Source organism: Podarcis erhardii (genome assembly GCF_964252035.2).
Source record: "Podarcis erhardii genome assembly, chromosome: 6".
NCBI classification, from domain to species: domain Eukaryota; kingdom Metazoa; phylum Chordata; class Lepidosauria; order Squamata; family Lacertidae; genus Podarcis; species Podarcis erhardii.
The window spans coordinates 25,771,883-25,785,497 of NC_138510.1; the positions used below are offsets into that span (position 1 = coordinate 25,771,883).

Here is a 13,615-nt window from a genome sequence, read left to right on the forward strand (position 1 = left end):
CAAATCACAGGAGCCCATCAAAGTTCACAATTCTCTGAATTTTGCAATGCAGTCCTCCGGCTAAATAATGTGTGCAAAAATGCATATACTAGTGTAAATTTTGCATTGAAATGCATATACTAGTGAAAAGAACATTTTAAAATGCATTGTACTATGGGAAATTGCTTTGCAAAAATTTGTAAATGAGGCAAAAATGCACACAAAAGTGTGTACATCAGGAGCCATTCACACAAAAATATTGATGACTTTTCATAATGACTTTTTCTTTTTAAAAAAAAAATCCATAAAATGGTCTGTAAATGTTGGTAATTGAAATTTCAATGGGAAAAATAAGGAACTAAGAGACACCCAAACTGACAAATTCACTCATCTCTTCTTGAAGATACAAGAGTGCTAAGGCATTGTGTGGGACAAAGTCAGAATTGAGGATCCTGAAGAAGAGTTTGGATTTGATATCCCACTTTATCACTACCCGAAGGAGTCTCAAAGCAGCTAACAATCTCCTTTCCCTTCCTCTCCCACTCTGTGAGGTGAGTGGGGCTAAGAGACTTCAGAGAAGTGTGACTAGCCCAAGGTCACCCAGCAGCTGCATGTGGAGGAGTGGGGACGCGAACCTGGTTCACCAGATTATAAGTCTACCGCTCTTAACCACTACACCACACTGCTGAGATGGGAGGAATGGAGTTTTCCTTCCCCTGGAAAGACGTAGCCCACTCTCTCCACAAAATGTTCTGCATACCTCTGTGCTTTGGATGATTTACAACAACCCTGACAGACAGGTTGCTATTATCTCCACTTTACAGATGGCAAACGGAAACTTCAAGATTGCAAGGAGCAATCAGATATCGAAATGTGAACACCTGTTCCAAGGTTTCGTGAGCCCATTTTAAATCTAAATAGGAGGGGATGGGATGCTTTGAGAAATCAATGATAAGATAGCTGGATTATTTGTGATGGATTATTATAAAGTTCCTTCCCACACAACTAGCTCAATAAGGAGACTACAACTAACCCATTTATTCTCCCTATGTGCGAGAAGAAGCCGCTGACCTGGTGCATTGACCTGTCCATGAATTTTCACAGTAGCTGACTTCATAAAGAAAAGATTGCACTGTACGCAGGAAAGAACTTGGATCACTTTTCTTCCAGTTTTTCCTGCTAGGCCAGGTGCCGCGTCCACCAAGCACTGCAAATGACTCCCCTTCCCCCACTCCAAACAAATAACTTTTTAATGCACCTGTCATTTCAAACGTCAGACCTGAGACAGGGTCAAGCTTGGAGCGAAATCAGCCTGCTCCTTCTTTGACCCACCATTCATCACTGCATTTATCCACAACACGGGCACCCCAGCTGGCTTCACAGGGGTGAAAACACACACGCACACACCACAATCTGAGCAGTTCTAGAAGGATCCCATTTCTCTATTTCACTGACTTTATTAATGGTGCTCTGCAGAAGCCAGCAGAGGTCCTGATGGACAGCTTTGCAGCAGCGTTAACCCAGAGGAAAAAGCTAGAAAATTCCAATGCTGATCAGGAGGCTGGAGGGTAAATATGGATTTGAACTGCTGAATGGATAAAGCTATTGTATGTGATTGCTGCCTTAGAATTCAGCTTAGTGGGGACATTCCGCAGAAGCCTGGTTTACATCTTTCCTCTTTGTATAAAATAAAACAGCATAACATGGAAATGCATAGTGATCAACAGCCTTCCTGTCCTAACCCTCATTATGTAGGGCTAAGGGCTCTCGTGCATAGTTGTGCTTAATTTCCCATTTGAAAAGCTCATAGGCTAACTTGTCAGGTATGAGGAACCTGTGACTCTCCAGATGTTGCTGGACTACAGCTCCTATTAGTCCTGACAGCTGCTTTTTCCTTAAAAAAAAGAAATGGGTAGTTATTACACATGCTTGATGATGGTGCGCAAGTAGAGCTATGCCTCCGTAACTCTCATTTTTCTTCTTTGTCTCTTACATGGCCCTTGTTCATGCCTTTACCTTATGAGAACCAAGACTTAATTAATTTCAGCCTTGGATCTGTTTGGATTACTCCAATTAGAAGTGTACAAATATGTTCAGAATATTAAACAAAAAACAATCCTGCTCTTGCTAAATCACAATCCTGCTGTGATGTGATGATCATTACATCCTTCATCAATTAATGCATGCAAAAGTCCCACTGAAATTAATGTAGCTTATGAATCTATCACTGTGTTTAGGTTCTCCCCTAATAAACTATGTGCCAACCATGCTTGGTTGGCATAAAGTTTATTAAGAGAGAAATGAAACACAATGATAGATTTGCATGCTGGATTAATTTCAATAATTTTGCATGCGTTACTCCTTATTCATATGCATCCAGGAGAGCTAGAAACTTGCATTTGTATTTATTTTAAATGTGATGGTGTGGTGGAGCAGGACCTGGGGAGCAAGGGAGTGCAGCTCCAGGATTAGAGAGAGACAGAGAGAGAGAGAGAGAGAGAGAGAGAGCGCGCGCGAGCAGGAGCAATGGCATCATCTGCCAGAGTACCATGGTAAGTGATGGCTTCCACTTGCTTTGGCAAATGAATGAGGTGATCAAAAGGCCTTCAAATTGTAGTAAAGGCAGGGTCGAATTAGTACAGCAGAAGTCAGAGAATAAGCACAGAAACCAAACAGAAGCTTTCCTTGGATGAGAATCCTCCTCCATGCTATCATTTTGAAGAATAATGTTTGCATTGCTGCCTCATTCAGTTGTCAGAACAAGGATGATCTGGCAGATGACATAACCACTTCTGACATCATCACGCCAACAGATGATATCATCACAGCTTGGGGGAAAAACCTGAGAGCTGCCCTGCCCTGCATTACAGCTACTATTATTAATTATTATTGTATTTGCTAATCACTTATCTCACAAAATATAACCCTATAGATTAAAAGAGGCCACAATAACCTTTGAGTTGAAGGCCAAAGCTTCCGGGGGGGGGGGAGTACCTCCTTTTCTCAGGGTGAAAACTGTGTTTGTTTTGAGGAAGGAGGGAGCAAATTCAGATTTCGAAAAGTCCTCCCAGCTCTGCCCCCTTGCTCTGCCTGAGGATATGGCCTCAACACTGAATGAGAAGAAAGCAGTAGAAATGAGAACTGAGAGTGGAGGCTTGTGAAATAAACCATAAAGAAATCTCTGTCCTGGTTGTTCTGCCACCTGTCAAATCTGATGGGCTCTATCTATGACAGAAAAATAACAATATATTTTTATAAAAGACACTGTTAGTATACATCAGCCTTTTTCAACTTTGGCTCCCTATATAGCGCTGAACTACAACTCCCATTACCCCTGGCCATTGACCATGTTGCCTAAAGATTATTGGAGTCCAACAACATAATGGGACCCAGCACTGGAAAATGCTGGAACACTTGTATAGATCTTCGTTTACTTTACATTGTAAGCTCCCACACTCCTTTCTAACTGCCAGCAAACTCCAGGATGGAAAAGTGGTCCGCTGTATCTTCCCACCATGTTTTCTCCATTGCACATAAAGTTCCAATTGTTTTAGCCTCCTAAAAAGCACCCAAACTCTGATGCTCACTCCAGCAAGGAGCTTGTGGCAGACAATGCCAGTCAGAGTTGAAGATGCTAAGTTAGATGGACCAATAGCCTGGTTGCGTATAAGGCAGCATTATGCATGCCACTCAGAGCAGTGGGAAATCTTTTGGAAAATCTGTGTATTTCCTAACCATCCATACTAGTGAACTTTGTAGCAAATCTCACAAAAAAGAATAAGTCACTGACTGAGAGTAGCCCTTAACCCCTCAAAGGTGTCCACAGCTATAAGCATTCTTTCGCCATTTTCCTTTTTAGCTGTACGTACCACATTAGTAGCCTCAATACAAATCACTTGTTTCAATGGAAATTCAGCTCCAATTCATTTGGTCTTTACAGCTATTTTGTTGTTGTTTGGTGCATTTGTGTGTGTGTGTGTTTTCGCTTCTGTGCTTTTCCTCCATGCTCAAGTTGACAGCTATTTTATCACCCCAAGCAAGAATGCTGAGCCTGTTGTGAAGGCAAAACATTTGGAGAAGGGAAGGGAGCATGCACAGAGCAGAAGGAAATGGAGAAAGGGCTACAAACAAGCTTCGTAAAAAATATGCCGACTCTCCCATTTAGGGCACGAAGCACCTGCACCTCTGCCCCCAGCACTGCTGCCTGCAGACACTCCTATTGTTTCCATTGCTAGTTGTGACTTGATCATTAATAAATTACTTTCCCCCCTCTCATTGGCTCTACCTACCAGGGGAGCAGGCAGGTGCACCATGCTAACAATTAGTCTTTGGTAATGCATGCTTGGCAAGAAAAGTTGTCCTCGAGCTGCAGAGTTTACCAACTGGATCTTGCTTCCCTAGAAGTAATTAAAGGAGAATTTTTGCAAGGTGGGACCTCAACATCGCACAACAGCCCAAAAAAGTGAAGCCATGTGCCCAAAAAAATCTCTTAACTTAGCATTCTTCTTTAAAACCAAACCTGGTCATGCAAATGTGCTCACTGTGAATTCAGCTGTTCTCTGGAAGTCTCTTTCTTCCCCCCAGAGTGGCAATTTGCCCATCAAAGGACTAGAGAAATTGTAGCATACAAAGGCAAAAGAAAATGAAAAACTCCTTTTTGATTAAGAAGGCTTTCCCTGAGGTGTGACCCAGTCCTTTATGAAATATTAATTGTACATTTGTAGGGATGGATGTATTGGGTTGGATTCACCATCACACCAATATGAATATTCCATCTGTACAAGCATTTCAGTTTGCCATATGGAATGAATCCTCTCTCCTCCCCACTTGTGCTGTCCAGGGGGTTCTCCAAAACCTCCCCAGAGTCAATTTCGGGAGCACAAGAGCAAAGTCCTTTTGTACAAGCCAATATCCTTGCACAAGCTTTCCACTGGTTGGGCTCTTTAGATGAATCTTGCTTTTTAATGTTGTTGTTTTTAATCTTGTTGGGAACTGAGAAGTGGTTTCTAAAACTTGTTGTTGTTGTTTAGTCGTTTAGTCGTGTCCGACTCTTCGTGACCCCATGAACCAGAGCACGACAGGCACTCCTATCTTCCACTGCCTCCTGCAGTTTGGTCAGACTCATGTTTGTGGCTTCGAGAACACTGTCCAACCATCTCATCCTCTGTCGTCCCCTTCTCCTTGTGCCCTCAATCTTTCCTAACATCAGGGTCTTTTCCAGGGAGTCTTCTCTTCTCATGAGGTGGTAAACTCCACTTACCTGGTTGTCAAGCCCATGAATTCAATCGGACTTACCTCTGAGTAGACATGGTTAGGAGCATGCTGTGAACCCAAATGTCACAGGTTTTGACCTGAATTTGGCAAGCCATGATCATTCTGTCTCAATAGTCCATCTATAAAATGGGAATAATAAATGACTCCTTACAGGCCCATTGTAAGGATTACTGAGATGTGTGAAATGGGTTTAACCGCACTAGACAAATGGCTGTTATTATTAGTTCCATAATACCTTTATCTGAAGGCCTAACCATGTAAAGACTCACTTCCTGGGTAGGATCATAACATTTTAAACTAAAAGAAGGTTTTGGAGTAAAAGACATGTAGTCACCATCAGGGATCCCAATGAAATTTGCATCCAATATCTAATAAAAACATGGCAGCTTTTTTGCTCCTCTTTGCCTCACTGTATTGTGTAAGTTATCATCTGTATCAAAGTATCTGACTAGGATAAGACTTGGGGGAAAGAGAAGCCCTTGATTTCCTTTCTATTTTTTTAAAAACCCAGGGTAAAAGTAAACTATGATTGAGGCAGACACATGTAAAACACCAAAGTCCTGAAGATTCTCCTGGCCCTTACTTACAACAGACTGTAGGAAGAGGTTCAATAGTCACAGCAAGATACGTAGGTTTATGGATGAAGTCATGCGGTTGGGGATCAAAGGTGGTGTGCAGCTGCTACAGAGCACAGTAGGGACCGGGAGAGGTTGGGCACTGGAGATTAATTTCTTGGATGGTTAGAGCCAAGGTTTAATAGCAGCCTAGGAGAGAACCGTGATTGAGTTCACTGCTAGCGGAACCTACATTTCAGGTCACACAAAAGCTGGAAGAGGTGGGGAGGGCGAAGCGTTTTCTGTGCGTCTCTTGCAAAACCAAAGTCTAATGGCTTAACAATACAGTGCATCAAGAAGACTTATAGCAGCCGCTACTAGTGAGCTACGTGCTGCTGTGTTGGGGTAGGGGGTAGAAGCCAGAGAACAGAACCTTGTGTACCTGGCACTTACCATTTAACTAAGAATAAATATCCAAGACCAGAATAATGCACAGAGGCAAGAAAGAGTGCACAAGGTGTAAAATTGCATAGGTTAATAAAACAAAGAACAATTTAGAACATGCCTAGTAAATACAGAAGGACCCATTTTTAAGGTGGAGAGGATTTCAAAGAAGGTCTTTCTTTCTCTCCTTCCTTCCTTCCTTCCTTCCTTCCTTCCTTCCTTCCTTCCTTTCTTTCTCCAGGAGATACTGCATATCTTTGCCTATAGAACCCTTGGCAAAGAAAGGGAAAACAATGTCCAGGAAGGGTGGGGGAAGAGGAACAGAACAGGAGCTAGAATGAGAGCCATTGCAACTCACTCACCCAAATGATTATTCACAATGAAAAAGGACATCATGTCATGGGTGCTTTCAATTTTTTTTTTATTTTTTTTTGGGGGGGGGTGGATACGACTTCAGGGTAAATTATCTGGAAGTGGAATGTTCTGGAAGCCGAGGCAAATTTCCACAGGGATCGCCACGTCAGTTGCAGCGAAACCAACAAATTTTACAGACTAACACATTTTATAATGGCATTGGCTTTCATGGACTAGAGACCATTTCATCAGATGCACAGGGTATGACCCTCAGTTACCTCCCAGGTGTGTGTGCATAAAGGCCTGAGTCACGTGGCAATGGAATGCAAGGGCACAGTCTGTGAGAATTCAGTTAGCATTTAAATGTATGCCAAATGAACCTTCTCAGCAGTCATACGTAACTGGTGATAAGACAACCATCTTAGCATTGCTGAAAAGGGACAATACAATTAGAGCATAAATGCATTCAAAACAAGCACAGCGACCCTCACTGGAGTAGCAATCGGTGATACAACAGAATCATTCCCATCACTGCCAGGCATAGTGCAACAGGAAGCCGTTATTGCAATTCAGTCCTAAATAAATGGTTTTAAGTTCCTTTGTTCCAGGTTGTCCCTCTTAAAATCAAGGCATGGTATTTATATCACTCAAAATGAAGTACTGCTTCTGTTTACTAGAGCAAGTTTAAAAGGACTCATAACTCCACTGTCAATAACAGCAGTTCTTCAGCCAAAATGCATTACTGTATTAGCTATGGCCATATACTTTAGCTCAGGCATAGGCAAACTCACTCTCCAGATGTTTTGGAACTACAATTCCCATCATCCCTGACCACTGGTCCTGTTAGCAAGGGATTGTGGGAGTTGTAGTCCCAAAACATCTGGAGGGCTGAGTTTGCCTATGCCTGTGTTAGCTCATAATTATCTTCACTGATGGAGTAAGAAAGCAGAAATGAGCAGGCTATTATATACACAACCAAAGTAACAGCAGCATACCACCAGAGGTTATTGGTTGCTTATAGAAGAGCTTCCTCCTGCATTGCAGGGGGTTGGACTAGATGACCCTTGGGTCCCTTCCAGCTCTAAGATTCTATGATTCTAGGATCCTAAGTGTACAAGAAGGAATTTGCACAGATTGTTTACCCTGAAGACTAGGGACCTGTTCCTTTTGCACAGACACTAGTTTCTCTTGTGTACAGGATATGACTGGCTATTCATCCTGCATCCATCATGGCTTTTTCTTCCAAAAGTGTTTTTCCAAAGACTGCCCGCCTTTTGCCCAGAATAGCTGTTGAACCTGTGCTCCTTCCTCCCTGCAAAAAAAAAAAAAAAAGACTTAAAAAATGTGGCACATTGGGATGTAACTCAATGGCACAAGCAACAGCAACCTATATTTCTTTAGGGTGCCAACATTCAGATGCCAAAGTGCCTCCTAGGATTGGACTACCACTTGCACTGTAATTAAATTGAATCTACTCTTTGGCTAGGCTTTGTCCCTGAACAATACTACCATTTGAGAAATACATTCTCAGGGCACTCATACATCACCCGAGCAAACTCTGTGTCCATGATGTATTGGTGTAATGCATCACCAGAGTGCACTCTCGCTCTAAGGATGTATGGGCATCGTAGATCATGGAGGTGAGACAGAGTCATGATCTACTACTCAGAAGATGGCACCAGTCACGACTAGGCTGGGCAGGGCTCAAGAGGAGGTAGGTTGGCATCTGAAACAATAGTTCTGATGCAACACAAGCTTAACTCTGCTGTATTTATTTATTCTGGGTCACCAAGGGCATGTCTGCAAGGGAGTTCTCCTGCTCACAGTTCAGTTTTATAGTATCAAGACTGGAAATCTGGCATAAGTTATTTAGGACGGGTATGAAATAAGAGAGTGCTCAAGGCTGGGTCACTTCTGAAGCCTTTCCCCAATGAACTATCCATGTAGGTCCAGAAACTGACTTCCTTCTCCCACTGTCTCAGGTCCCCACTTGCAATTCTATATTTTCAGCTTCTCGGTGCTTTTTTCAGCATAAGTACGCAGTCCTGACACCTTTTCCTTAAAAAGTTAAAAGTATGGCACCTACTGTAACAGCTTCATGGTGAGTATAGCCACCATTTTTTCCCCTATTAAAAATAGCACTGCAGGTTCTATATTCTACAATTCTCATGCGATTCTGTAATTCTGTGTTTGAGTTTTAGTGCATGAGAAGTTCCACATTTCAAATTGAGAACATAGGAACATCGGATGCTTATACTAAGTAAGATAGTTGGTCCATCTGGCTCAGTATTGTTTCCAATGACTATCAGAAGCTCTCTGGGGTTTCAGGCAAGAGTCTCCCAACTCGACAAGGAAAGGCAGGAGATTGAAAACGGGATCCTCTGCCGCAAAACAGATGCAAAGCAGATACCTAGTATGGTGCACTGTCCCTTCCAGGCTTTTCAGAGATGGGTGTCTTTCTGGTCATTCATTTTTGCTGCTCCCCAAAGGGTTCACTAGCCCAACCCTGAAAACTATTTCACTGGTGGAACTCTTGCAGCTTCATGGATCCGGGAGGAGGGAGTCAGGTTCGGAGGTCAATTTCACACACACCCTTGGGAAACCAAACTTCTTGCTTTCATAACTTGCAGCATGCATAGCTGGTGCAGGCTGGTTTCTACTATGATGCGGGGAGTTAGGAAGGAGGGAATTTCTCCTAAAGTTTAGGTGTGTCAAGTGTGTCCCCCTCTGTTGTGCGTGGATGCTTGCCTGTCTACTTTGGCTGTGTATGTGTGTCTGTGGCAGGAGTGTGTGCATGCAGCCCTTGAGGGAAGTGGTCCCTGAAGGTAGTCCTTGAGGAAAGGAAGTTAACCACCTCTTCCCTAAACCCAAAATTCTCCTGTATATCTGATGGGATTTGCTGAGCCCACACATACATACATACAGTGGTACCTCGGGTTGCAGGTGCTTCAGGTTGCAGACACTTCAGGTTGCAGGCGCTTCAGGTTACAGACTCCGCTAACCCAGAAATAGTACCTCGGGTTAAGAACTTTGCTTCAGGATGAGAACAGAAATTGTGTGGCAGCTGCATGGTGGCAGCGGGAGGCCCCGTTAGCTAAAGCGGTACCTCAGGTTAAGAACAGTTTCAGGTTAAGAACGGACCTCCAGAACGAATTAAGTTCTTAACCTGAGGCACCGCTGTACATACACATGCCGTCTCTTGTGGCCTATTTTTGCAGCCACCAGACCTATACTTCTTCTTTTTTATTAATTTATTGAGTACAGATACAGAAAGTGATAAAATTGTTGTGTGAGTCAATCAGTTTAATTAATTTAGAAACCTCCAATTAACTGATTTGTGGATTAGGGTGCAACACACACAAAGTCACGGACTTGATTCATCTTACCAGAACAAGATGTTTCCCCCCACCAGCCATGGCCCATATTTTTAAGTATTCTTCTTCCCAAAATGTGAAAGTGATACTTATCGGGGGGGGGGGGGAGACATCCATACCCCAGAAATTCTTCTACATAAAACTGCATTTTTCCATTTCTCTCTCTCACACACTCTCATTCTCTCTTTCTCTTTCTCTCTCTTATCATCAACATCATTAATTCCTGATGGGAAATATATATTTCCCCTATAGAGGAATGGGGGTGGGTAGGTAGGGGGTTTGGTCTTCTATTATTTTTGTGCAGGGGGTTAAAAAAAGGTTTGATTTTGCAGTTTAGCATGTTGAGGCCTCGAAGTGCTCACTGTCGGAGGGTGCTGATTACCCAGCTCCATTCATCAAAGTGTCACTTTTCTGACAGCCGCTAATAAATATACTGCCAGAACCCCTCACACCTGGCAGCCATGGCACACTGCAACACGCCGCTAACCTAATTTGCTAATTGCTGCTTTCCCCATTAATTTTAGTCCTGTCTTGTTTGGTGTTGACATGGAGAAAAAGAAATAAGATGGGGGGAAGCAAGAAAATATATGGGATATTTATTTTTGTCCAGATTTTTTTTTTTTTTTTTACCATTTGAAAACTTATGGTTAAAACAAATTCTCATTTCTATGTCTAGGCATAGCCCCAAACCAGGTTTTTGTTGCCAAAGTCTGGCCCTAAAATATAATGAAGGGAGCTCTTCTATCATGTGCAGAGTGCTTTCTCCCTCACCATGAGTGAACCAGAATCAACTCTCTTGTTTGTGATTAGAAGGAAGAGCTATTAAGACAAGGGTGTGGTTTCTAGGCAACATAAAGCCCCAACACTGCTCTTTTTAAATATTAAGAACTGTGCTTAATTAAGGCCAGAGCTCTAAACACACTTACTAGGGACTAAAGAGCACTCTACATACTCTCTAGTGTGTTTGGAATTATAGTCTTAGTGTCCCACTAAGCCAGGTGGCCCACGATCAAAGAAAAAACAGCCCTCTATCTGAATAGCTAATGGAGGACAGTTCTCTGTTTGAAGGCATACTCTATTTTAAGAGCTGGAAACCAGGGGCCAGCAGGCACACAGGTCACCTTGGACTCAGCTACATCTACACTGACAAAGAAAAAACGCTTTATATACATCATTTATGCATTAGAACACTGTGACATCAGAGGGTGCTGTGGAGTTCTGTTTTTGCTTACTCGATTTCTCATATAAAGTTTGCAACCCATTTAACCGAAGCACTTCTTTGATGTGTCTAGATCCAGCCCTTGTCACTGTCTCCCCCACTATCATGTAACACATTTTATTTCTGCTTAAATTATAGCAATCATTTCTAAATTTGCATCTGATGAGCATAAGGAAATATACAAATATATAACCCTTCTTTCGTCCTCTCTTTTTTCTTTTTCTTTTTTTTTCTTTTTTTGCAGTGGTGAAGTGGCTAATGCAGAAATAAACCCCACTGAATATACTGGGACTGAGTAAACCTGTATAGGGTTGCCCTGCATATTTGGATTGTTTCTATCAGTCAATTCTGTAACTCAAACATTGCATCAAGCAGATGAGGATGCATTCTGGAAGCTAGTGATGGCCAAAGTTAACTGGGCATGATACATGCAGTTCCCATCTGAGCTTTTAGCCAGGTTTACTGGCAACAGCTTAGGGTATTCACAGGGCATCAAATGTGACACCAAAAGGACATGGTTATAGGTCAAATGCTAAACTGGTCCAAATTTAAACTTTGCAATACTTTTGGAGTGCTTTGCCTCTACACGTTTTTGGAGTAGGGTGGGATGGGAATGCATTGTCTAAAGCAGGGGTCAGCAATTTTTTTCAGCAGAGGTCTGGTCCACTCTCCCTCAGACCTTGTGGAGGGCCGGACTATATTTGGGGGGAGGGGGAAATGAACGAATTCCTATGCCCCACAAATAACCCAGAGATGCATTTTAAATAAAAGGACACATTCTACTCATGTAAAAACACGCTGATTCTCGGACTGTTCACAGGCCAGATTTAGAAGGCAATTGGGCCAGATCCGGCCCCCGGGCCTTAGTTTGCCTTCCCATGGTCTAATGTATACATGACCATAATAGCAACCCAAAATCAGAGCCATGCTCCCCCAAACTCCCTTTTACTGCTTGGTTGTGACTTCAGGTAAGATCCACTACCAGTTTTGATGGTACTTGGAGGGGGGCTAACAACATCCTCCACTCCCCCCACAAAATGTGTCTAATGCAAAACAGCCTTTATTAATCTGTGCCAATTCACAGAAGTTTTTACTATCATTTTACTGCAACATCATATAATAACCAGGCAGGGAAAGACCATATTAGAATAAAATTTCACAAAGTTGTAAAGAGTATTCAGGACAGTTTGCAAAGTGCTTTCCCCCCTCCCTTTTGAACAATCTCACTCTGAACATCAACTTTCCCAGGCCAATAGAAGCTTCCCTTCTACCTGGTTTGACTCTCACCTGTGCAAAGCTGGTAACAGCAAACATCGCCTGGATTCCTGTTCTCAGTGAGTCATTGCTGCAATAGGTTTCTTGCTTTGGAGACCTGGCAGCTTGTACATGTTGAGTCAGCTTGAAACTGCTGCCAGGCTAGAAAAGGCCACAAACATCTGCTCTTCCTTATTATCTTGACCCTTGACACAAAGGGTTGCTGCTCTATCAGCTTCTCTTCTGAAGACCACTGGGTGCTCCAAATGAAAACACACCAAAGAGGTTCAGGGCTCCTCAGCAGCCTTGCGGTAAGCGCCTTTTGTTCAAAGCTCAGAGCTGTTAATTAAAGACTGGTGATTAATGATTAAGCTCCATGTGGTTTCTAACTTGGGCTCAAAAAGTCCTACCGCTGCTGACTTTGCTTAAGGCTTCTGGGTTGAATTCTGCTGCACACACAGCTATTTATATACAAGTCCATCAGAGTTGTAAAAGACGAAGAGTCTCTTTTGCATAAAGGGAGAGAAAAATCACCCTGCACCAGCAAGTGTGGAGGTCATCTCTTCAGACAAAGTAAACAAGATGTCCAGCTGTCACAGACAAAGCTACAGCAAGGCGAGTCATTATTCACAGCCCATTTACACACCAGATCTTCTGGCTGTAAACTATGAAGATTAAACAGTGAGAGAAAAAGTGCTCTACTCTTTTGGGAAGGGCGTGTGGAAAAAGTAATGAGGATAGGTCATCAATTCACAGATGGAGCATCAAAGGATGGATACAGAGACAGTAAGGTGGACCAATACAGAAATGGAGAGATGAACCAAAATATGACTGCCCAGTAAAATTCCCAAGCCTTGCTTTAGTGTAATTTATTGTAAGTTAAGCCATTTAAGTTGCTTAACTTACAATAAACGTTCACTATTAGAAGGCAGAAAGGAGGAACAAACTAGAATGTTCAGATTTCTCTGGTCTCTTTGATGTTTGAAGGCCACCTAATTTTGTTAAAGTGGATACAAATGAGAGATACGCTACCTCTCAAAGCACTAGAACTGGTGAAATGTTGTGGACTACATTGCCCATTAACAGCATCCAACATGGCCAGTAGTCTGGGATGATGGGAGGTGAGGTCCAGCAACATCTTGAGGGCCACAAATAGCCAATAC

The 13,615-nt window shown here is 42.6% G+C and overlaps 1 long non-coding RNA gene across 1 annotated transcript; it reads right to left on the bottom strand.

Annotated features, from left to right (window-relative positions):
• Positions 1 to 2,972: 2,972 nt before the first annotated feature.
• Positions 2,973 to 12,932, bottom strand: LOC309344304. Its single transcript, XR_014157675.1, has 4 exons — positions 12,486 to 12,932; positions 7,748 to 7,917; positions 5,275 to 5,372; positions 2,973 to 4,376 (listed from the first exon to the last, which is right to left on the bottom strand). It is a non-coding gene; the product is annotated as an uncharacterized lncRNA (long non-coding RNA).
• Between the last annotated feature and the right edge of the window lie 683 nt (positions 12,933 to 13,615).